Below are 26,067 nucleotides of genomic sequence, written 5' to 3'. Positions count from 1 at the left end.
ATTGCCTCCCGACTGCATGTTACTTCTGTCTCGCTTTAATCGCACAAACGCGCAATCAGTCCTGCCGCACCGACTGTTTATCTTGTCATTCGCTGCCCGTAATGGACCGCTGAATAGCACTGATAACACAAATGGCCATATTTAGATGCCTTCAAACAGGTAGGTTTGAAAGTGTGAGCGCATTTGGGTCATCAAAAGCATTATTTTTCATCAATGCTTAAAGATCCCCCTGGCCTCACAGGGTGTGAAGGTTTTCAAGTACTTAGTTGTTTGGAGAATAGTTTGCCATCATATGTAATATCACAATGATGTAGCAACTTGTGCATTATATGAAAGAGTCCTGAAAGCATGAAAGAATGTGAAAAGTTCACTATTAAAAATTACCTCTCAAAATATGGAGGGGAATTATAGTATATAACAAGGCTAGTACTAGGATGAGAGGGGTGTGGGGCATTTTGACCTTTTGGGTGGGCCATAGGTTCTCTCACTTAGCTGTCCTACCAGGAAATAGGGGGCATCAGAAGTTTCTGGGGGGCACAAGGAAAATCAAGGGGGGAGCCGACCATGACATATAATAGAATAAATTCCATATAGCCTACTGTAGACCTTATCAACAATGTAAACAATAAAGAAAAATAATTATAATGTGCATGTCTGGTCCTGAAGCATTTCTGGTAGAATCATTTTTAAAAACTGTCAAACTGTCAAAACAAAATGACTAGAACATACTTTTTTTGAGTCAAGCTAAAATAGAACAAATAAGAAATCTCATGTCATTTTCTTCTCAAGTAAATGTATTACTTATGATTTATTTATTTTTTTTATTTTTAGATATTTTTTTATGGAAAATAAGACAATATACATACAGTATATTAATAATATGTTCCAAAACCATGCTAGTACCGAAGTACATTTTTATTAGCATGCCTTCATATCACAGATATTTATAGAATTGGGGATAAAATCGGGAGCATGAAAACTCCATTGTACTAATGCCAAAGGGATTATACAAGACTAGAAGTTATACTATACTTTTACACAAGAATATCGTATTTTTTGGTAAAAATGTACAGTATATAGACTGCGACAACACATGCTGTAGGCACATTTTGTTCCACACTACAATTTGACAACTGACTGCCAATTTCAACCAGACCCAAACTGATTGGCTCCGTACGTGCTGTTCCCAAATGAATGACGGCCCTGATACAGTGCAGGTAATGAAAGACCTGTCCTTGATTCATTCACACACACACACACACACACACACACACACACCGTACTCCCCATAGCTTGCATTACCCAGATCAGCAAGACAAAATGTGTCGGAATACGAAACTTTCACATTCCATGGATCGAATTGCAATTTGTGCTAAAAATGTATGTGTGCGCTGAGAAAACATAGTAATTGCAAGAGAGAGAATCTGTGACTGTGTCTGAGAGATGTTAAGAGAGACAGAGAGCCGGAGCAATGAGCTGGCTAGGATCTATCAGCTGCTGTTGGTTAGCGAGACATCTGGAGTGGCCAGATGCCCATCCGGTCACTAATCACACCAACATCTCATTATGACCATTGATCAATCAATCAGTCTCGCCAGGGCCATGAAGATCGCATGCTTATGACTATAAAGACAAACAACCTGCCGTACCGACAAGAGTATTATCCTGTAGGAAAGAAAAAACACAAATTAGATTCTGTAATATCTCAATTGTTACAAACAGCGATGAGATTAAATAAGTGAAAATGTTTGTGTAATTTTTGAAGCTTTTGAAGCCTTAGTCTGCATCAATCCCTTCCAAAAACTGAGAGTTCATGGCAAACTTGCCTCAAATTGTCCACTGATCATTTTCACATGCAAATGAGCTTTGCGACAAACTTGTGGCAAAAAGCTTGTGGTTCACCACAACCAGTGAAGAGCTGCAAACTTCTGGCAAACAATTGCGGCGAATCACAAGCTCATTTACATGTGGAAATAATGAGTGTCAAATTTGCAGCAAGTTTGCATCAAATTTGTCATGAACTCTCAATTTTTGTAAGGGCTTTTATTAAATGGTAAGAGCATCAATTACATTCTGCTTGTATTCCACAAGTTTGGAACAACATGAAGGTAAGGAGACAGAATTTACATTTTTAGGGTGAACTATTCCTTTATTAATTAAGTCACAATAATTACTATGAAAGTTGACTCGTTTTTGTACGAGTTGACTTGTACAAAAATGTAAGACTTTTACTTCCACAGAGAAAAATACACAAACCAACGAACAATGTTATCACCATTTTTATTACATTTAACTCATAAGTGTTGGGTAGGAGGCTAGCTAAACTTTGATGTCTGTATTGTATCTGCTTGTTGATTGGTTAGTATCTATGGGAATAAAAGTTGTACCTTTTCGTACAAACCAAGTCGTAAGATATCTTACGATTTCACCATATCGTACAAATTATTACCAATTGTCATGAGACTACTGTATGTTAGACAGAGCAACTTGCAATGGCCCTTGAGTATTGTCTCTTGTATAATTCGAGAACATAAATCCTATATCAAATATCAGTCATCACTTTGTTTCCTCACATCACCGTTTTCAAACTGGGAAACTAAATCAGACCACAGACTTGCGGGAAAGTCACCTTGCGTCAAATCCAAAATCATGAACAGGAGTTGAGTGAGGAGTGCTTGATATTACGGCTCACCTGCCAGCAGTGGTTTCAGGAACAGAATGAGCTGCGGACATTTGCTTCACGTTTCCAGGCTTGATCTGCAGGACACTGTAAATACATGCTGCAATTTCAAGAGCACCGCTAACAGCTTAGCCCAAGGCAGGACTGCTGTTTCACTCTTGAGTTGAGGAACACAGTGGACATCGCTGCCCACAGCAGAAGAGGAAACATCCCCTGAGATCCGGCTTTCATTAAAAAAATAACAGTCTGTTGGAGAGCCTGTTATTATGGCACAGGAAGAGTAATATCAACAGGTGTGTTCAGCTAGTGTGGGTAAATAAAAAATAGGTGGTTGTGAGTTAAAATAATAACTTTATTTAACCATTCATTATCCATTTACAGCATTTTTATGATATTACTTAATTTCTTACACATTTCGCGGCAGTACCAAGGTGAAATGTCCACTGAGTGGTGATAAAAGTGAGTGAAATGTTCTCCTAATGAGATGATATTTTTAAGTGACCTACCTACCCTAAACCTCAAACCTAAACCTAATTGATAGTGTCATAAAAAGCAAATGTGAGATGCAAAAATGTCATTTTGTGGTGCTGCTATGACACTTTCAGCTCATGCATCGACTTGCATGCTCTTCAGCACTTGTACCATTTGCATTACAAGTTCGCAACTTGGAAAAGCTTAGAAATGTAGTTGGTTATGTAACACAAACATGAAAATGGTTCGCCTTACAAGTCATGCGCTATAGTAGATGTCATAAGATAGCACTGTGTGACGAACGGAGTGTAAATTAAGTTTATGAACTGATAATCAGCCATTTTAGTCTGGATTTGTGTGAAAGGGAATAAAAGTCATTGTTGTTGTAGCACCTCTAGTGTTCATTTCACCATGATATATAATACACATTAACAAAAAATACCATGGTACTACCATGGTTTTTGGACATGTACCATGATATACTTTGAAGTAACTTTCATTGTACATGAATATGGTAAACATTCAATATCATTGCATAGGTCACAGTACCATGGTATTAGCATACTGTATGAAACCATCACTTTACCATGGTGCGTTCACTGTACTTTTTGTAAGGGACATTTAAAAGAGAACGGAGGAGAGGTTTCTGAGGGAGCTGTTTTTGTTTCAGATGCTAGCAGGTAAAAACTGCTAACTAAATCACCCAATGCTCATTTGCAGACTTCCACAGGGTGCGTCTGGTCAGTGTGTTCAAGTCATCGGTCACTCGTGATGAATGGTTCACAGTAGACATTACAACATCTGTTCAGTCCAGCAGCACAGCTGTGCGCAAACACCTCGGAAAACCGCTAATCGCTACGGTTTCCTTAGATTGTTGAACTTAGCTGCAAATTAGCCTGTTTAGACTAGTATAATGGAGTTGTTGTTTTTTTCCAACACCCCCCCCCCCCCCCAAACATTCATACTTGAGACTTAAAAACACTATGAAATTGCTATGAAGTGCAGGTTTTTTTTTTTTTTTTTTTTTTTTACATAGCCCGTAGCCTTTAGTTTACATCACAGCCATGAACAATATTAGCATCTTGCTATTGCTAGTAAAAAGTAAATGGTATAATGGAGAAGGACATTCTCTGTCTAGAGAGCATTTGTTTGGACAAAACAAGTGAGAGCAAGTTGAGTCATCAGTATTTTTAGTCAGTTTTCATAGTAGATAAATGCTGTACATATTAAATGCATATTTTAAATTTTGATTCCAAGGGGTATTTAAATTTAAGGACTAAAACCGATCAAAAACTTCTTCACAAATGCCTCTAGCTCAACTGGTAGAGCATAGCGCTGGTAATGTCAAGGTCTTGGGTTCAAACAAACTGATAAATATACACCTTAAATGCACTTTAAGTCACTTTGGATAAAAGCACCTGCCAAATGATTACATTTAAATGTAAAACTAACAATACTAACGCTGAAACAAAGTTATGCTACTGTCTGAAATGAAGAACTCAATGCCATTAAGCATCATTCCGGGAGCCACTCCAAACTCGAATCATCTCGACTTTTTTATCCTAATGTGTCTGCCAAGGAGCTCAAACTACCTTGCTCACAGTGAAATGCATTGTTGATTAAATGTCCCATAAAGCTCTACTTAGGGTGAATGCCGATTACTGGAATGAGAACGGGCTCAGTTAAGACTCTTCGGTTGATAAATGGCTGGTGAAATTAACTAAAGACGAATGGAAGAGGAGTTGATGAGTAGGCCCTGATAACAAATGCATTAGCCAAGCAGTGCGATAAATTGCGATCTGCATTTGGATCAAAGTGGATGTTTGTTTAGTCATCATTTTAAAATGCTTGCGGCAGTAGACAAACTTCAAAACTTCTGCTGATGACTTCGTCATTTATAAAGTTGTTCGTGTTCCTAACAATGAGGTCATCAGAACCATTTACCTCCCCACTGTGTCTTTTTGGTCATTTAAATATCTGTAACACTAAGAAATTTAAATACAAACTCTGCTATTACTATTTGCAACTGAACGTGAATGTTCACTTGCAATGTTCACTTGATAATCTTGCAAGAAGATGGTCTTCTTTCTTGATTAAGAACAATTGTAATGGTCTTCATTGTTGTCTGCATGTTCCTTATCACAGTTAAGCATAGCATTTTCATCCCAAGTATCTGAAATTAGTAGCGTAATCAGCAAGGATGAGAACAGTCATTTTGTGTACGTGTCAAAGAAGAACATAGAGATTTCAGAGCTCATATTAGCATATTTTACTTTATACGTGGATATAAAGAATTTGCAGTATTTGAAGAATAGATCCCAGCTTGAAATTGTACTAGACGGTATTAGTTTAGGAGTTCAATTACTTGGATTCCCATGAAAAATAAAACAACCATTGGAAGAAAGCATGAATGCATGACTTTATATCTTTGCTTACAGGTACTTAGCTCTAGACACAGTTTATCGAACCAGTCACCTGAGCCATGTGAGTAATCACGCTGTTGTAGGAAAATTTCATCATGACAACACTGATTGGCAGCACAAGAACGCAAACAGTTCCAACAGGTCCTTCAATCATAATTATCCTGAGCTGTGAAGTGAATGGCAGTGCTGACCAAACGTGTCCTTGACCTACAAAAAGCTAGACGCAGCACAATTAATTAAACAGAACGCAGGTGTCTCGAGATTCGTGTTTTAAAAAAAAAGTTCTTTTAACTTGTCACAGTGTCTTAAAAAACATGCTGCTCCTGCTCGAGGTGCTAAAAATATCAGCGATACATTAGTATAGCGCATGTTTACATAGTAAAATAATCGGGGAAAAACAATGTGGACTGATGCAAAAACGTGTTCGGTGTAAATGGCTCCTATTCTACCAGAAGGGGCTAGCTAGAGCATGCTTACAAAAATCGAGAGTTCATGGCAAATTTGCTGCAAACTAGCCGCAAATTTGCCACTGATCATTTTCACATGCAAATGAGCTTCGCGGTAAACTTGCGGCAAACCTTCCATTGTTGTCAAAGGTTTGCTGCAGGTTCACCACTACCAGTGAAGAGCTGCAAACTTGTGGCAAACATCTGTGGCGAATCACAAGCTCATTTGCATGTGAAAATAATGAGTGGCAAATTTGTGGCAAGTTTGCAGCTAGTTTGCCAGAATCCTAGAGTCCTTGGTACTATTTGTACCAACAACAGAAAAATAAGACAACTTAAGTGGAGACAATAGATGACATGGTAAAAGAAACTAGCAACACCATTTTTAAGATCTGTATGCAAAATAAACTGATTTCAAAAGATGGGACAAAACGCAGTCACCCTGCCAAAAGCTGTGTGAGGCTCCATGACCCAGGCCTAGCTCATATGAGCTTATTACGATTAAATAAAAGCCGAATATACTTTAGATATACACCCAGTCAAGACAGGGTGGCCGCAGGAGTTTTGACAGCAGAAGAAAAATGAGTCGACTCCAGAGGAGGGGGGACTAATTTTTCTCCAGCTAATGTTGGAGAGATGACGTTGAAGCCTGGGAGGCCCATGAAGGTCGGAGAGGAGGTAGGACCAGACTGGACCCGGGAGAAAAATTGTTCTGGCCCTGGGAGAACCGCTGCGGATGAGATCTAAAGGTGACTCAGGCGGCATCGGTTTAGACAGGGAAAAGAAGAATAATTGCAAAAGGAAATTGGCCATTACAGTGAGCTATATTTGATGTGTTTTATATTGCACAAGTAATTTAAAGGCATACATTATTACCACAAGTTTTGCTACAAATAATATCCATCACTTTGACTGACTGGGTTGTAAAGTTTTCATTTTGGCCTACTTTTTCCTCATATTTCCTCAATATTTATATATCCCCAATAAAATTATATAGACTGTATTTGAGTTTTTAGATAAAACTGTAATTGGTGATATTTGATGATATCACCTTGCTATAGCAATAGCAAATAAATCTACTGTGTCAGTATTTTAGTTTATAGCCAGTGACCGTTTTACATGAGCGTAGATTACCTTAAAGGGATAGTTAACCCAAAAATGAAAATTCTCTCATGATTTACTCACCCTCATGCCATCCCAGATGTGTATGACTTTCTTTGTTCTGCAGAACAAAAATATGGATTTTTAGAAGAATATTTCAGCTCTGTAGGTCCATACAATGCAAGTAAATGGGTGCCAAAATATTGAAACTCCAAAATCTAAATAAAGGCAGCATAAAAGTAATTAATATGACTCCAGTGGTTAAATTAATGTGTTAATGTATGATATGATAGGTGTGGGTGAGAAACAGATCAATTTATAAGTCATTTGCTTCATATATATATATATATATATATATATATATATATATATATATATATATATATATATATATTTTTTTTTTTTTTTTTTTTTTTCTCCCTGCCCATTAGGGGGCGATGTGCAAGAAGGATGTGAATCACCAAAAACAGAAGAAGAAGAATGAGAAAGTGAAAGTAAAGTGGAAATTGACTGAGCAGGAAGAATTTATAGTAAAAAAAAAAAAAAAAATGGCTTGATCTGTTGATCTGTTTCTCACCCACTCCTATATGGATTTAACCACCAGAGTCATCTGGAGTACTTTTATGTTGCCCTTATGTGGATTTTGGAGCTTCAAAATTTGGGCACCCATCTGCTTACATTGTATGGACCTACAGAATGGAGATATTCTTCTAAAAATCTTCGATAGTGATCAGCAGATGAAAGAAAGTCATACACATCTGGGATGGCATGAGGGTGAGTAAATGATGAGAGAATTTTCATTCATCTATAAATGTAAATTCTGTCATAAATTGACATTACAAACCGGAGTGATGTCTTATGCCGAAAACAAAGGGAAGTGTTTTAATCTAATGAATATCGCGGGCCGTCTTTTCAATACAGTGGCAGTGGATAGTGCTCCTGCATCATGTGTAGTCTCCTAAAGGTATACGATTCAGTTTTGGTAAGAAACAACCTGAAACTTGCATTGTTTAGCGCAAAAACACATCTTGGACATTATTAATGCTTTAACAGGGAATAAGGAGGCCAATACCATTTTTATAAGTCTACGTTATAGTCTACTTTTAGGCAGTCTTGGCAAACATTGGCTACGAGCTAAAGATTTAAAAAACATTTAAAAGTGACACGTAACATTATTGTATATTTTGAAGCACTGGGTTTAAGTGTTTTTTCCCTCGTTTTTTATCTGTCAAAACAGATGGACAGCATATTGTTTTTATTTTTTATTCAGCAAATAGCAGAATTATACATTTATAAAACATACAATTTGTAATATTAGAATATTTTCAAATTTATACATAGGTTGGAATGGTTTTATTCCTTGTTTTTTTATGTAAAAATGCCAGACAGCAATAAATTAGGCAAATGGCAGAATAAAACATATAAATTATGCATTTATTGTATAAAACGTATACATCCGTAATAGTTTTATTCCTTATTTTTTATTTGTCTAAATGATGGACAGCATGTTCTTTTTTTAATTTGGCAAATTGTGGAATTAAACGTATAAATTATATATTTATAAAACGTAAAAATTCGTAATTTTAGAATATTAGTGTGTAAATGAGTTTCCCAGGCACAAAAATTCCTTATGGATTGTTTCTCATTGCAAGACGTAAAAAGAAACTCGGTGCAAACCAAACAAGTGAGCAAAAATAGCAATTTCTAGGCCACATGTCAACAACCAGGCCCCTGCATTTAATTTGTCTCAATAACCGTGACAATTCCAATCAAGAATGAGCATCTTCTGTAATGAAACTAATGCCAATAGCAGTAATTGTGTTGACATTTGGAGCTGTTTACTTGATTCAGAATCAATTCTTTTTTGGATATATCCAGGAAGCTCAACTGATATGCAAACACTCCCGCGGATGCCTAAAGCCTTAGCTATCCACGAAAATACTGCGCTTTTTTCATAAACAGCTAATTCTTAAACACGGATAAACAGAACGCTAGCTAAGAGTAAGCCCTGGCTTAATCTGCTCTGCAGATTAGCATGAACTTTTCAGCTGCGATGTGGCAGCCCGCTCTTGTCGTCTCCTTCGAGAGAAAGTGTGCAATGGAAAATACTGTAACGGAAATAATCAGCCAAAGCCGTTCCATCCAAGATGCAAGGAGCGGATCATTCAAATGGCTGCTTCTTTAAAAAAAAAAAAAAAAAAAAAAAAAAAAAAAAAAAAACTTTCCATCATGTGATATGACAGCTTGTTCAGGCGCTTCCACCTCCAAGGAGCTTTCTCCTGCCTACACAATGAAAAGAGACACATACCTGTAGGCAGAGCTTTATCGGCACTACCTGACCAGGCGTGTGTCAGTTAAATCCTCTTTGAAACATGTGCTCATAAGATTACACATCTCACCTGACATGGAAGGATAACTCAGAAAAGATGTGTGATTTAAGTGATAAAGCAGTCAGAGATGCCCAATGGTGGTCTGCAACATTCAGAAAATGAGAACCGGCTAATTTATCACCTTGATCTGAAAAGTCTTATTATAGCTGTCACTTCTGACTGCAATCATTTTAAGATAATGATGTTACTCAGTATTGAAGTGGAATCTTCAGTGGTATTTGCGAAGGTAAACATCTATTGCTATTGCTCATACAGTACATAGGTTTAGGGATTTGAACAAAACCCAAGTGTTAAACTTTAGCACGCAACTCATCCTGCACTTTTTGTGCTACGGACATGAATGATACAGATGATAAAGCAGGTGTAAAATCACATAAACTTACATTGAAGGAGGGACCTGAGTAGGGTTGGTAACCAAGTACTGGTTCCTATTTAACTGATTTCCATAAATAAAAAAATAAATAAAAAAAAAAGAATACTGGTACTGTATTGCCTTTCGGTTCCAATAACGGTTCTTGAAAGTGCATTCTTCCCCAGATGAGGATGGGACACTGTGTTAAAATAATGACAGTGTTTCTTGCACTACCATTCAGTCTGATTCCCAAACAAATTAATCTTATGATTCTGTTCTTTTGAATCCACAGCTCAACCAGTGTATTCCGATTCCAGAATGAATGACTCTTTTAAGGAGCCGGTTCTTTACTTAGTTAAGTTCTTACCTCTTTTCCTGTAAACTTCAGCTGAAGAGAACCTGCATTACATCACCAGCGGGACTGAAGGTAACAGTGCGTCAGGTTTGAAAGTAAGGCTGTGCAGTATGTCTCATTTTTTTCTTTCTTTCTGAATGCACACAGGCGGAAAGAGAGGGGGAACAGTGTCAGATTGGATAAAGCTAAATGTAGGAATACTGGGTAAAACTCAACGAAGAGGAAGACCCACTTATGTTATTCATGCCGAAATGACATTCTCAACCTCACAGGTATGGTGGTACATGTTAGATTTGATCAGTTTTTCCTTTTATATTATTGGTTTATTTTATTGTTCAAGGCTCAGTGTGGTGTCTTGGATGCTGTTTATGTTGATTTATAATATTCAGACGCAACTCTAATACACTGTCCCATCATTTTTAATTAAATCACAAACAAATTCCAGGCAGCAAAAACAACCCTAGTGGTTCTCTCTTTCAGTGGCTACTGCTCATAAACTCAATTAAATTAAAACGTTCAAAACAATGCTCAAACATATACTGTATGGTCGCTATGGTTGGGAATCGAGACTTGGATCTTATCCTGAACCAGTTCCATTTTTTTTTTTTTTTTTTTTTCATTCTGGAACCGAAGGATTTTAACAATACTCGGTTAATGGTTCTTGAGTGGCTGCATTCTTCTGCGAATGCAGATGGGAGAGAAAGTGTAAAATAAGGGAGCTTTCACACAGGACATTTTCTTGTGTTTAAAAACAGCTAGATGCAGAGGAATGGAATAGAACACAGGGGCGTGTTTTTAAAAGTTGATGTTCTTTTAACTCGTCACAGTGTTGTAAAAATGCAGACACTGAAAACCAGTGACCTCTGTCTTGTGCTATGGAAGATGTCTAGGGCAGACGGAAACAAGAACATGTTCTGTGTGCAAGACCCCTATGACAAAGTAAATAAACTGACAATGCATTTTTTTACATTATCCTCGCTGGTTGTACGCAACAACAAACATAAAACGTGACCAGTATACTGCGATTAGCAAACAAATGATCAATTTTAATAACCGATTCTTTCTGATAAATCAAATCAATCCAAAATAGTCACAAATTAGTCATGAGCCATGGGTTTCAATGTTCTTGCAGCTTGTGCGACTTAAATCAGCATAATCAATGACTGGCTGTGCATATGTCAATGTGCAATTAAAGACAATAATGTACTAAATTGTACTTTCATAAAAAAATAAGAAACTTTAAAATATGTTAACAAAAAAGTAGCAGATATATAGTATATACACTATATTGCCAAAAGTATTCGCTCATCTGCCTTTAGACGCATATGAACTTAAGTGACATCCCATTCTTAATCCATAGGGTTTAATATGACATCGGCCCACCCTTTGCAGCTACAATAGCTTCAACTCTTCTGGGAAGGCTTTCCACAAGTTTAGGAGTGTGTTTATTTCACGACTGGACTTGTTGCACAGGTGGCATCCTATCACAATACCACGCTGGAATTCACTGAGCTCCTGAGAGCGGCCCATTCTTTCACGAATGTTTGTAGAAGCAGTCTGCATGCCTAGGTGCTTCATTTTATACACCTGTGGCCATGAAAGTGATTGGAACACCTGAATTCAATTATTTGGATGGGTGAGCGAATACTTTTGGCAATATAGTGTATGTTTCATTATTTATTTTTGGACCAATTTTTTTATTATTATATATATATATATATATATATATATATATATATATATATATATATATATATATATATAAACAGGTAATTTAAACATTCCAATAGTTTAATAATTATTTTATTACTTTTGAAAAGTAAAACTGTAAAATTGGCCCTAAATATTTAGCCTTATATATATATATATATATATATATATATATATATATATATATAAAAACAACAATAAAAAAATAACATAAAACAACAAGAAAACATCAATATACTGTATTCTTCTATAATTATTGTTGTTTTTATTTTAACGTTGTTGCTAAATATTTAGGACCAATTTTACAGGGCCTTCTTCAAAATTAATACAATAATTATTAAACTATTTGGAATCTTTAAATTTCCTACGATTCCCATCCCTAATGCTCAGACACAAATGTAAATGTAAAAAACATTTTGTTATTATTATTATTATTATTATTATTACAATTATAGTTGTTTTTGTTAAATATTTAGAATCAGTTTTTCAGGGGCTTCTTCAAAAGTCATAAAATAATTAACGAAATCAGTAAAAATTGGAGTCATTAAATCTCCTGTGATTACCATCCCTAACGCTCAGACACATAAAAAATGTTCTTCCTAGAGCTGGCCGCCCAGCCAAACTGAGCAATCAGGGGAGAAGGGCCTTGGTAAGAGAGGTGACCAAGAACCCAATGGTCACTCTGGTTGAGCTCCAGATATCATGTGTAGAGATGGGAGAAACTTGCAGAAGGACAACCATCACTGCAACACTCCACCAGTCTGGGCTTTATGGCAGAGCAGCCAGACACATTTTTGTTATGTATTTAATTTTTGTAATTAATGTTGATGTTTTTGGTTTTTGCTATATATTTAAGACTTGTTTTTCAGGGGCTTCTTGAAAATAAAATAATTGTTAATGGAATCATTATGGAATTGCAGTCAATACATTTCCTACGATTCCATTGTCTAATGCTCAGACACAAACATAAAAAAGTTATATATATATATATATATATATATATATATATATATATATATATATATATATATATAGTGCATTCAGAAAGTATTCAAACCCCTTCATTTATTCACATTTTGTTATGTTGCAGCCTTATGCTAAAATGCTTTAAATTATTTGTTTTTCACATCAATCTACACTCCATACCCCATAATGACAAAGCAAAAACCAGATTTGATAACTTTGCAAATGTATTAAAAAGAAGAAACTGAAATATCACATTGATATTATTCAGACCCTTAACTATGACACCTGAAATTTAGCTCAAGTGCATTCCATTTCTCTGGATCATCTTTGAGATGTTTCTACACTTTGATTGGAGTCCACTTGTGGCAAATTAAACTGATTGGACATGATTTGGAAAGGCACACACCTGTCTATATAAGGTCTCACAGCTGAAAATGCATATCAGAGCAAAAACCAAACCATGAGGTCTGCCTGCAGAGCTCAGAGACAGAATTGTGTTGAAGCACAGATCTGGGGAAGGCTACAAACATTTTTGGGTTGCATTGAAGGTTCCCAAGAGCACAGTGGCCTCCATAATTCTCAAATGGAAGAAGTTTGGAACAACCAGGACTCTTACTAGAGCTGGCCACCCGGCCAAACTCAGCAATCGGGGGAGAAGGCCTTGGTAAGAGAGGTGACCAAGAACCCGATGGTCAGTCTGGTTGAGCTCCAGAGATCTTGTGTGGAGATGGGAGAAACTTGCAGAAGGACAACCATCACTGCAACACTCCACCGATCTGGGCTTTATGGCAGAGCAGCCAGACGGAAGCCTCTCCTCAGTGCAAGATACATGAAAGCCCACTTGGAATTTGCAAAAAAGCATTAAAGGACTCTCAGACTGTGAGAAACAAGATTCTCTGGTCTGATGAAATGAAGATTGAATTGTTTGGCCCAAATTCCAAGCGTCATGTCTGGAGGAAACCAGGCACCGCTCATTACCTGTGCAATACCATCCCAACGGTGAAGCATGGTGGTGGTAGCATCATGCTCTGGGGGTGTTTTTCAGTGGCAGGGACTGGGGTTGAAAGAATTGCTGAACGCAGAAAAATACAGAGATATCCTTAATGAAAACCTGGTCCAGAGTGCTCAGGACCTCAGACTGGGCTGAAGGTTCACCTTCCAGCAGGACAATGACCCTAAGCACACAACCAAGACAACGCAAGAATGGCTTAGGGACAACTCTGTGAATGCCCTTGAGTGGACCAGTCAGAGCCCGGACTTGAACCCAATCAAACATCTCTGGAGAGACCTGAAAATGGCTTTCCACCGACGGTCCCCATCCAACCTGACAGAGCTTGAGAGGATCTGCAGAGAAGAATGTCATGAAATCCACAAATCCAGGTGTGCAAAGCTTGTCGCATCATACCCAAGAAGACTTGAGGCTGTAATCGCTGCCAAAGTTGCTTCAACTAAGTGCTGAGTTAAGGGTCTGAATACTTATGTCAATGTGAGTTATACTGTATAAATACAGTATATGTTGTTTTTGTTATTTTTGTTAAATATTTAGGACCAAGTTTTTAGGGGCTTCTTCAAATGTACGATAATAAAATAATTATTGATGGTATCATAAGGACCTGGAATCCTTCAATTTCTTATAATTCCCTCCCTAATTCTCAGACACAAACGTAAATTCGCCCTCGTTTTCTAATTTTCCTGCCCGCTCATGTTGTCCTTTTCTCAGAAGCTCCAAGATACCTCTTGCACTTTACGGCGCGATCCTTCACTCAAGGACAGGCCTTTGAAGTTACCAAGGAAACCCTGAGCTCCTCAGACTGCGCTTTATTCAGCATTTCCATTTCAAAGCCTCTTTACCTGGCTATCAACCATCAAGCTGCAATTATAAATAAAAACGTCACACAATCAGTTGAGAGTAGACTAACTAACCCACATCCTCGCGACATCTTTCGGAAAGCCTTACAATGGAGTCATGCACACAGTGACCCCCCAAAATACTTGGATACTCGAGCCAAATTTAACATGTATGAATGCCTTTGCATTAGACTAGAAAAGTAAATAAATAAATAAATTTCAAGGCCTTTTTTCGCATATCGTCTCAAACTCTAATTCTTGACAGAGAGACTTTTCCTGTGGATTGTTCAGGCTTTGATCTGTTTTTGTTGTGGTTTCTTTCTCTTCCATTCCATGGTGGATATTGAACACAACAGTGGAGGATATATGTTAGTAGTTCAGATGGAATCATATTTCTTCCTGAGGTCTGACGCTGCGGCGGGATTGTGGGAGGGAAGAGGATCTGTTTGGTCCATGAAGGTGCCTGGTTGTTTATCATGATTATGTGAAAGTTAAGCACACCCATTCAATCTTAATCATATTTTTGTTTCCATTTTCCCATCCTAATAGTGATCACGTCTTGCTCCATAATACCACTCTTGCAAACACACACAAAAAAAATTCCAAACACAATAGACATTCCCATACCCATTGGAATGAACAAATCTGCAAAATGGAGACTTTTGATTGAGTGTCCTGTTTCTCTGATTTTTCTCCTGAGAAAAAGACCACAGTAATCTCATATGTGTCTCCTCTGGTTTCAGAAAAGACCTCAACACAATCTCAAACTCTGAAACTTGATATGTCATTGATTTGCCATGATACTAAAGTTTGCTATTAAAACACAGAGCTTGTAGCTTAAACATTTGTTCTATTGAACATTTTTCATTAAAGTCTTAGAAGTAAAAGGAATGTTCTAGGTTCAACATAAGTTAAGCTCAATCGACAGCGTTTGTGGCATAATGTTGATTACCACAAAAAATTGAGAGTTCAATGCAAACTTGCCACAGACAGTTTTCACATGCAAATGAGCGTTGCTGCAAACTTGCAGCAAACTGTCCATTGTTGCCAAAGGTTTTCCGGAGGTTCACCACTTCCGGTGAAGAGCTGCAAACTTCTGGCAAACATTTGTGGCAAATCAAAAGCTCATTTGCATGTGAAAATAATGAGCGGCAAATTTGTGGCAAGTTTGCAGCTAGATTCGTTTTTTAGTAAGGGCACTGTTTTAAAAGTATAACCATAAGACATACAGGATATGCATGTAATATGTGTTTAAACATGATTTTAGTGTGATAAAATCACTTACTAATCTTTTCTGTGTAAAGTTATAGCCAGTTTTACAACTTTGTTACCATGACGATGTAACATCAACAAACCGTAAAACCCTAAAATGACCCTAAAAATGAAGATTTAAACAACTTTACAGCTCAAATAGTGCATGAGTTTTAACAGAAGAATTAAAGTAAGTGCTTTTATAAAATTATAAGCTTCACATTTCTGCCTTTAAACCCTCCAAAAATTGACCACATTCACTTCCATTGTAAGTGCCTCGCTGTAACCCAGATTTTTTATTTTTTAAAGAAAAGGTGGGACGATTCGAAATTAATTTTGTGGCAATCAGCATTATGCTTGTGCTGAACCCGGAACATTCCTTTAAGTTCAATCGACAGCACTTGTTGTATAATGTTGGTTACCACAACCAATTTATTTAGACTTATCCCTTGTTTATTAAAAAAAAATTATAAAAAAATAAAAACACAGTAAGGCACTTACAATAGAAGTGAATGGAGCCATTCTATAGACATTAAAATAGCAATACTGTACATTTCAAAATTATAGCCCAAAACGTAAACATTATATGTGTTAACATAATTTTAGAGTGATAAAATTACTTACTAAATACTTTTGAAACTATGTATTTTAACGTCTATGAACTGGCCCCACTCGCTTCCATTGTATAAGTGGCTTACTGTCATCGTGATTTATACTTATGCTAATCAACATTATGCCACAAATGCTATCAATTCAGCTTTACTTGTATTGAACCCAGAACATTTCTTAGAGCATAAACCTTGTTAGATTTTTGCCAATGGAATAAGAAAAATAAACATAATAAATGTAATTCTCTGAAAGCAGAATTATGCATTACACCTTGTATTAGGGATATTTAGATACTTTTTCTGGAAAACAAGACAAGAACACTGATTAACAAAATGATTTTTTGCACTGTGAAAACTCGAATAAGTATTGTGAAGTAAGACCTCTGTTTCCCTCAGTGCTATTTTCAACAAATGTCCACAATACACCCCAGTAATAAATAAAGTGTGATTGCACAGTTCATCATTACACAGTTGCATTTCGCACCAATAACTTGTGTTTGTTTGGTTGGTGGGATTGACATCATTTCCACCACTGCTATCTCCTCTGAGAGATGAAAGGCGCAATGATCCATAATCTTCCCTTCATTAGAATTCCTTTGTCATTGTTCTCAATTTGCAATATTCATTCAAACATTTGTTTTCTTTTGATGAAATTTTTATTTCATGCCCTGTCAGACGGGCTCCTTTGAAATTTGCAAGATAAAGAGAGAAGGTTCGAAGAGGGGTTCTGTAATTACCGCTACTTTGGCGGATGTATAGACCAGAGGCTAGTTTAAAACCAATGCCACCATCTGTAAATAAATGCATTTGCCAATCTGTTTGTGTTTCCTGGCGACAGAACTTACAAAAGTTGCCATCGTGCAATTTACATGTAAATGACTAGCAAGTCACAAACGAATTGGTTCGGAACATTGCATGATAGTTTGTAATTGAAAACCAATGCAACGCCTTTATCAGAAAATAATTTTGCACACCAACTAACAGTACAACCTTCATTACAGACCCTCAAATATATTTACTGAGAGATTTCAACTGGAAAATGTGTGTGCTGCGAAGTTTGACACACCTTCTTAATTAAACGAATATGACATAAAAAATGCAACGCCCTTGGTTAGCATAAGTTCAACCATGGAGCAAGAATAATACAAATATATATTAAAAAACACTTTGACGATCAAATACAAGATTGGAGATCAAGGCATCTAGCGTGAGCGTGACATCAAAAGCGGAAGGCGCTGTGAACCAGTACATATCAGAGGAAATCGCAATTCGAGCAGACCGTAGTGAACTTTGTTGTTCCCAAAATGAGTGTTAATGGGTGAATTCGAGAGACGCAAGCATTTAATCGGTCGTTTATTTCCCCCAACAAAATACTCGAAAGCAGCAGGATGCTAATGCTCAAAGCCATCACTCTCTTTTAGATTTAAATCTTGACGTGTTTATTCACACTGTGAAGTCTTTGTCATTGAAACAAGTTTTTGTGCATTTTAATTTGTGTTGACTGACGTTTTTGGCTCTATCAAAGGAATATCAAAAAGCATCAATGTGCCACAGACGCTTAGTCTGTGAAAAAGAACCACATCATGCAAACATAAGTTTAACAGACATAAACAAACCCAAACATACCAAAGGGAACTGTTTGCACTTCAAAGACTGGCACTCAAGTTTGTAAACCCCAATCTGATTTCATTGTTTGTTTGGTCTCTTATATTTCATGTTGACATATTGGTTTATTTCAAGTAAGAAAGTAAGAGTACCTTTTAGGGGCAAACAAGGTTTGTCAAAACAAAATTGGTTGTTGCTACATAACCATTCCCAAGGTACCCTTAAAGCTTTGTAAATGTTCTTTGAAGAGGTTTTGAACTAAACTGGAGGTGTTTTAATGGTTTGTGGAGGCAGGGTTTTGTAGCTTTTTCATCCCCTCCGAGTTTGATGAATAGCCTACATGTATAAGGGGCTCACTTGCCACCCAATCGCACTCGATGCACACAAACATACAGTATCTATGTGAATACAGGACTTATATATGTAGATCATGGCAGAGGACAAACATCTGGTTACAAGGAATGCAAATTTTGCCCTAGAGGGAGACACTGTGGTTTTGTGGGAAGGATGAATTGGTCGACGTTTAGATGATCCATCTTGCGTCCCGGTGGATAGCAGCATTAGCCTTCACGGTCAGCCACACAAGAGATTTATAGATTCCAGATCTTGGGTTTCGGGCATTGAGAGTGAGTCACATTTAGACAAATAATTTTTCTGATTGGTGACATGAAAATACAGTATCTCAACAAATAATATCATGCAGTTAATTAAACGAAAAAAAAAAAAAAAAGACACTGTAGGGCTGGGCATTATGTCAGCATATACCTGCTCACTTTCCCAGACATCTTGATTCCGGAAGTGTTTTTCCTAAAATCTTCTCCAAAAATGTAATAAAATCTTTTACAAAATATTTCCATGCCATGAACCAAACCAAGGTAAATCGAAACATTACAAACTCTGATTTGAAGCAAAAATAAAAAAGTTAATAAATACATTATTTGAAAATTGGACAAAAAGACAAAGGTTAAAGATTGTTTAGTTCCTATGAACTACAATCCCATAAAGTTGTGTGAATGATGCAATAACAAAACAAACAAACAACTTAAAGTTGTTGATAAGTATAGACATTTTTTGCAAATTATTGAAATAAACAAATATTTAAGTAGTTTGAGAGGGACTCGATTACATCATACACAGTGCATCATGAAAGTGCTATAGCTGCAGAGCTCTTTTAGTGCACTTTGTTTGCTCAGTACACCGATTGATGGATTTTTCTCTGCGGATTCACCAGTAGTGAATCTCTTCCACAATAATTCTGCTAATAAACACAATTTTATTTGAAAGTTTAAATAATGTGGACTGATGACTTTAAAGGTTTACAAGTGATTGTTAAGTGGTGGCTCAGTGGTTAAGGCTCTGGGTTACTGATCAGAAGGTCGGGGGTTCAAGCCCTAGCACCGCCAAGATGCCACTGTTGGGCCCTTGAGCAAGGCCCTTGACCCTAACTGCTCCAGGGGTGCTGTATCATGGCTGACCCTGCACTCTGACCCCAGCTTAGCTGGGATATGTGAAAAAAAGGATTTCACTGTATATGTGCAAATGTGTGATAAATAAATATAATTATAAAAAAAAATATTATAATTATAAAAAAAAATTATTATTAACATAAATTCATCTATGAAGAAAATGAATGGGATTTTCACTTCCGGAAACAATATGTTGCGTTTTATAGTATACAATGATTTTACTATACTGTACCTTTTATACCACGATAGGTGTACTTGCGTGGTTACGAGTGGGCAGAACTGCTTTATGTTATTTATTTGTTACAGTGATGAATAAAGATAGATTTATGTGAAAATACAGAATGAGACAAGTCACAAAAAAGTTAAAAAATAGGAAGAACTTTGATAATAGAGTTGTGTTGGGAAGAAGAGCTTTTTTTATGATTAGGGAGCAATGTCGCAACTTGGCACATTAATATATTCAACTGATATTTTGTCAAAGGGGTTCGAATATGGCTTATCCAATCAAAATTTAGTGTCTGAACTATCGGAGTCTTTTGTTTTAAATTCAGATGTTATGTAATGTGAAGCTGTTTTTGCAATGATGCCATACTTACAACCAGGGGCCAAAAACGGTTAAAGGAATGAAAACCGAAAACGTCATGGTTACTTTCGTAACCTCCGTTCCCTGATGGAGGGAACGAGACATTGTGTCGATGTAGTGACACTAGGGGTCACTCTTGGGAGCCCCAAACATCTCTGCTTTTTTGAAAAAAGGCCAATGAGAATTGGCGAGAGGAATTTGCGTCCCACTCCCTCGGACATACGGGTATAAAAGGAGCTGGAATGCAACCACTCATTCAGGTTTTGTGCTGAGGAGCCGAGATCAGGTCCAGGCCATTTCAGCAGGTAGTTCAGCATTGTGGCAAGAGGGACACAACGTCTCATTCCCTCCATCAGGGAACGGAGGTTACGAAAGTAATCAAGACATTCCTTATCTGTCACTCACTCGACGTTGTGTCAATGTAGTGACACTAGGGGTCCCTATACAAAACACCACAACTATCTGAACTATGTTACATGAAATGGCAGTGTTTGTCGGGCAGACCGCTGTGTGCCTCATAGCCAGCGCACGTAACTTCCCCCAACGCTCTTATGAACGTCAAATGGTCCTACAGGTACAAGTCGACTGCCCAACAATAGGGACAGGCTAGCTCAGCCGAGGCCTCTTTTCCTCTCTTTTCTCCCCAAAAAGAGTGGAATTTTTTAACCGACTGGGAGCCATAAGTGTCTACGTCGGGGGGTGTCCCTCCCAAGGGGAAGACACAGCGGAGACCACACCCTGCCCAAAAAGTGGGGTGGGGGGGTGGGGTATTTTGAGTGGAATACATCACATGGTCTTACCGAGTCTTGTCGGATGTATGTCATGTGGAGAGGTCCCATGGTAGGTCCTACCTGAATGGGGAGGAGTTTATACAGAGCATGGCGACCAGGGGCAGAGGGGTCTCTGCCCAAGGAAGACGCAGTTTACCGACAGGGAAACGATTTTGCGAAAGATATCACCTGTGGTCACCTTCAGGGAACCAGCACATGTGGAGCACCTACCTCAGTACAGGGTCTCATTAGCGCACGTACTGTGCCGGCAGCGAGTTTCTCCACAAACTCAACTGCCAGAGGGCTAAGGAGGAAAGTCATCCAGGGATCACAGTCTGTGAACATGACTGGGAGTCAAGAGCGCACGTCTTCAGGGGAAAGGCGCTATGCGCAAGCGGTACACCCAGACAGCTGTCCCGAAACTTACCTGCTCATGCCTGCCAATACACGGGACGAGACCGGCTCAACCCGGAGATTGTAGAACCTCACAAAGGTGTTGAGTGCTGCCCAGCCCGGTGCTCTGCAGATATCTGCCAAAGAGGCACCACTGGCCAGGGCCCAGGAGGCCGCCACACTCCTGGTAGAATGGGCTTGTAACTCCGCAGGGGGTGGCACGTCCTGAGCCTGATATGCCATCGCGATGGCGTTAATGACCCAGTGGGCAATCCTCTGTTTGGAGACAGCGCTTCCTTTCCACTGTCAACCAAAGCAGACAAAGAGCTGCTCGGAGCTTCTAAAGCTCTGCATGCGATCCAAATAGATGCGTAAAGCTCGCACCAGACACAGCAACGCCAAGGTTGGGTCTGCCTCCTCCTGGGGCAGCGCTTGCAGGTTCACCACCTGATCCCTAAAAGGAGTCGTGGGAACCTTGGGCACATAGCCCGGTCGGGGTCTCAGGATCATGTGAGCGTAACCCGGACTGAACTCCAGGCACAATTCGCTGACAGAGAATGCCTGCAGGTCCCCTACCCTTTTGATGGAAGTGAGCGCAGTCAGGAGGGCAGTCTTCAAAGAGAACACCTTAAGCTCAGCTGACTCCAAGGGCTCAAAGGGAGCTCCCTGTAGACCCTGAAGGAATACAGAGAGGTCCCACGAGGGGACGAGGTGCGGTCTGGAGGGATTCAACCTCCTAGCGCCTCTCAGGAACCTGATGATCAAGTCGTGCTTTCCCAAGTACTTACCATCTACTGCATCGTGATGAGCCGAAATAGCGGCTACATACACCTTCAAGGTGGAGGGGGACAGCCGCCCCTCCAGCCTCTCCTGCAGGAAGGAAAGCACTGATCCGACTGCGCATCTCTGGGGGGCTTCGCGTCGGGAAGAACACCACTTAGCGAACAGACGACACTTCAAGGCATACAGGCGCCTCGTAGAGGGAGCCCTAGCCTGAGTGATCGTGTCTACCACTGCAGACTTTTGTCTTCCACGTTCCATTCAGTGGCCAGACGTGGAGATTCCAGAGGTCTGGTCGCGGGTGCCAAATGGTGCCCCGTCCCTGATAAAGAAGGTCCTTCCTCAGGGGAATTCACCGGAATTCATTCACGAGGAGCGTGAGATCCAAGAACCACGTCTGGGTGGGCCAGTAGGGTGCTAATAGGACGATCTGCTCCTCATCCTCCCTGACCTTGCACAGGATCTGTGCAAGTAGGCTCACTGGGGGAAAGGGGTATTTGTGTAGTCCAGGGGGCCAGCTGTGTGCCAGTGCGTCTATACCGAGGGGTGCCTCGGTCAGGGCGTACCAAAGCGGGCAGTGGGAGGATTCCCGAGAAGCAAATAGGTCTACCTGTGCTCAACCGAATCGACTCCAAATCAGCTGGACCACCTGAGGGTGGAGTCTCCACTCTCCCCTGAGGGTAACCTGATGTGACAGAATGTCTGCTGCGGTGTTGAGGTCGCCCGGGATGTGAGTGGCTCGTAGCGACTTGAGGTGCTGCTGACTCCAGAGGAGGAGACGGCAGGCAAGTTATGACATGCAACAGGAGCGTAGACCGCCTTGATGGTTGATGTAAACTACCGTCGCTGTGTTGTCCGTCCGGACTAACACGTGCTTGCCCTGGATCAACGGCCGAAACCTCTGCAGGCGAGCAGTACTGCCAACAACTCTAGGCAGTTGATGTGCCAACGCAGCCGCAGGCCAGTCCAGGAGCTGGCGGCTGTGTGCCTGTTGCATACGGCACCCCAGCCCATCTTGGTGGCATCTGTTGTAACCACGACGTGCCTGGAGACCTGCTCTAGGCGAACCCCTGCATCTTGGCTGTAGGGACAGGCTCTATCGTGCCCTTGCGCAGAAGGGTAGCGATCTCTGACCACAAGGTAGCGGCGTTCTTGCCTTTCACTGAGGTGAAGCAGATGGCGCTGAACCTGGGCGGGCACCTGGCGAACTGAATCGCGTGGCCGAGTCGGATGGTCCGGGTCAGCCATCGTGATGGGTTGGAAAGCGCGAGCCATGCGCCCAAACTCCAGGCGAGGAGGACCAAGGGAATGATCACGTCGGATGTACCGGCGGGTGGGGCCTCGCGGCGGGGCAGAGCTCGAGGTGCCACGTCAAGGGGACTCGAGTCCCATGGCTGTGCTGAGTCCAGGGACATCGAAGCACTTACCTGACTCCTGCCGCCCACCATAAGATTGGCCGAGGAGGGGGGAGGAGGAATCTCGTCCCCGTAGTCCACCTGAACCAATCCCGTGTGGGTGTGTTTGTGCCACAGCTGGGCGCATAGGGGCGGGGGGTCCACCGCTGGAGCGCCATAACTGCCAAAATGGGACGGTGGACGGTGGTCGTGATGACGGCCGTGCACACTGGACATGTGACCCAGGAGATGAGTGAACCATTCTTTTGTCAGGCTTTTGGGTGCCGCAGCCTCCTGGGCATGCGGCGACAAAATATTCTCCCTCCACTGGGGGATGGAGTGGTCTGTCGTCCAGCCCCAGAGAAGTGGGTCTCCTCGCCCTGGGTCGCCTGTCTCGGGGGGGCTTCGAAGCCTTCCTCGGGTTCGAACTTCCTGCGCTCGATAACTCATCGTCTTCCCGAGCTCCGAGCAAGAAGTTGAACTCGTGCCGAGACGAGCCGGTGGTCTCGTACGAGAGCCCAACCGGGGCAAGCGAGCATGCTGGGGAATGGGAGGTCCGTGGGGGGATGCCCAGCGGAGGTGGTCCCATTGATGTCCCCAAATCGACTCCAGTGCTAACCGATGCGGCCTCAAACCCGTAGGTAGAAGGACCGGTGCGGGGAGCCGCTGGGGTGGCTTGCTTTCTTACGAGAGCAAGCCACGACCGCAACGTTGCCATGGTCATGTTCTCGCAATGAGGACATGACTCATCCATGAACGATGTCTCCACGTGGGCAGTGCCCAGACACGTAAGACAGCGATCGTGGCCATCAGAAGCAGAGAGATAACGACCGCAACCAGGAATAACACACAAACTGAAAGACGTCTTTTTAAAGTTCTGTTTGTGCCGCTCTTTTTGTGAATGAAAATATACTCTTTTAGAATATACTCTCTTATTTTCGCTCTGCCGAAACACCCAGGGGTGTTCTCTGCACTCCACAGGTGCAGAGGGGGAGAAGCCACTGAAATGCACCGTAAATCCAGCAGTTTGAGGTGCGTCTTTGGAGGGAATTGAATTCAGTGCACTGAATACAACCGCTCGGCTCCGAAGAGAAAATCTGAATGAGTGGTTGCATACCAGCTCCTTTTATACCCGTATGTCCAGGGCAGTGGCATGCAAATTCCACTCACCAATTCTCAGTGTTTGGGGCTCCCAAGAGTGACCCCTAGTGTCACTACATCGACACAATGTCGAGTGAGTGACAGATAGGGAACATATGAATTTTTTTGCAGAACATAGCAGAAAATGGGAACAAAATTATTTTCAGTTGTTCTGGAGTGAAAATGTTATTTTTTAATGCTGGTAACCGGTTATAATCTGTTAATTTCATTCCAGTTATTTTTCATGAAACCAAAGGGTTTATTATAAGGGTTATTTATTAGAACTACACCACTTCACGTTGCCCCAAAAAATGAAACGTGCTTTGATCCTGAAGGAAACTGCAGCATCACACTATGATTAATTACTACATGTTGTAAGGGATCAGACTGAGAGGCAGACGTAGGATCCATATGCAGGTTTAATAGAGTAGACAAACAGGCAAAAAAGGTCAAAAACCAGAAAGCAATCCAGTGAGGCAGACAAATCCAACAGGGGAAACACAGATGCAAAATCCACAATAAACAGGCACAGGTCAAAAATTCAAAATAGGCAAACAGGGATAACCGCTTAGAATTGCAGACTAAGAAAGAACTGGCAAGACTTCACACAGAATGATAGAAACCCAGGGCTTAAATACACAGATAATGAGTAATAATGAACAGGTGTGAGAGATAATGGTGGGAGGCAATGCCTGATAGGAGTTGTAGTCCAGCGAGTGGTTAGTATTCAGGGGATGAGGATCGTGTGAACTGGCTAGGAGAAGAGACAGCAGATGATGTGACACATGTACTCTAAATGCACAGCTAATCCAGATGCAAAAAACATTATTAGAGGTAAAAAGTATTTTGATTACTGTCATTTTGAAAATAATGTTATTAACCGTTCTTTTATTTAGTTCTAAATGGTTACCATTCTTAACTGGTACAAAAATAAAGTTTTTGCTCAGAACGAACCAAAATGAAAAAACTATTTGTTTTTAGTCCCTGCATATAATCTTATTTTGGTTTGCACCCATCATCACCAGCTTAAAATAGAACAAAGTACAAATAGAACAAATGGAACAAAGTAAAGATGAGATGCATTGAAGAAAATAGAGATTACTATCATGCTGAGGGAAGACCTCGAGCGTTTCATTCGGTAGAAAAAAACGGATGTTCTAGGATATGAATGAAGATGTCACTCAGTGTCATCTTTACCCACGTCAAGGAAAGCTCCGTAGATTTGAGCAGGACTCTACGGGACCACAGTGTCTTTATCTGGCTCGCCTGTGTTGTTGACGGCTCTTGGCCCGCTCAATAGGACTGATTGTAGTCCCTGTTTCTAGATTTGCCTTC

This window comes from Myxocyprinus asiaticus, chromosome 50 (assembly GCF_019703515.2).
Source record: "Myxocyprinus asiaticus isolate MX2 ecotype Aquarium Trade chromosome 50, UBuf_Myxa_2, whole genome shotgun sequence".
In the NCBI taxonomy this organism is placed as follows: Eukaryota; Metazoa; Chordata; class Actinopteri; order Cypriniformes; family Catostomidae; genus Myxocyprinus; species Myxocyprinus asiaticus.
The sequence above is the reverse complement of the archived record's forward strand: the minus strand, read 5'-3'. Positions refer to the sequence as shown.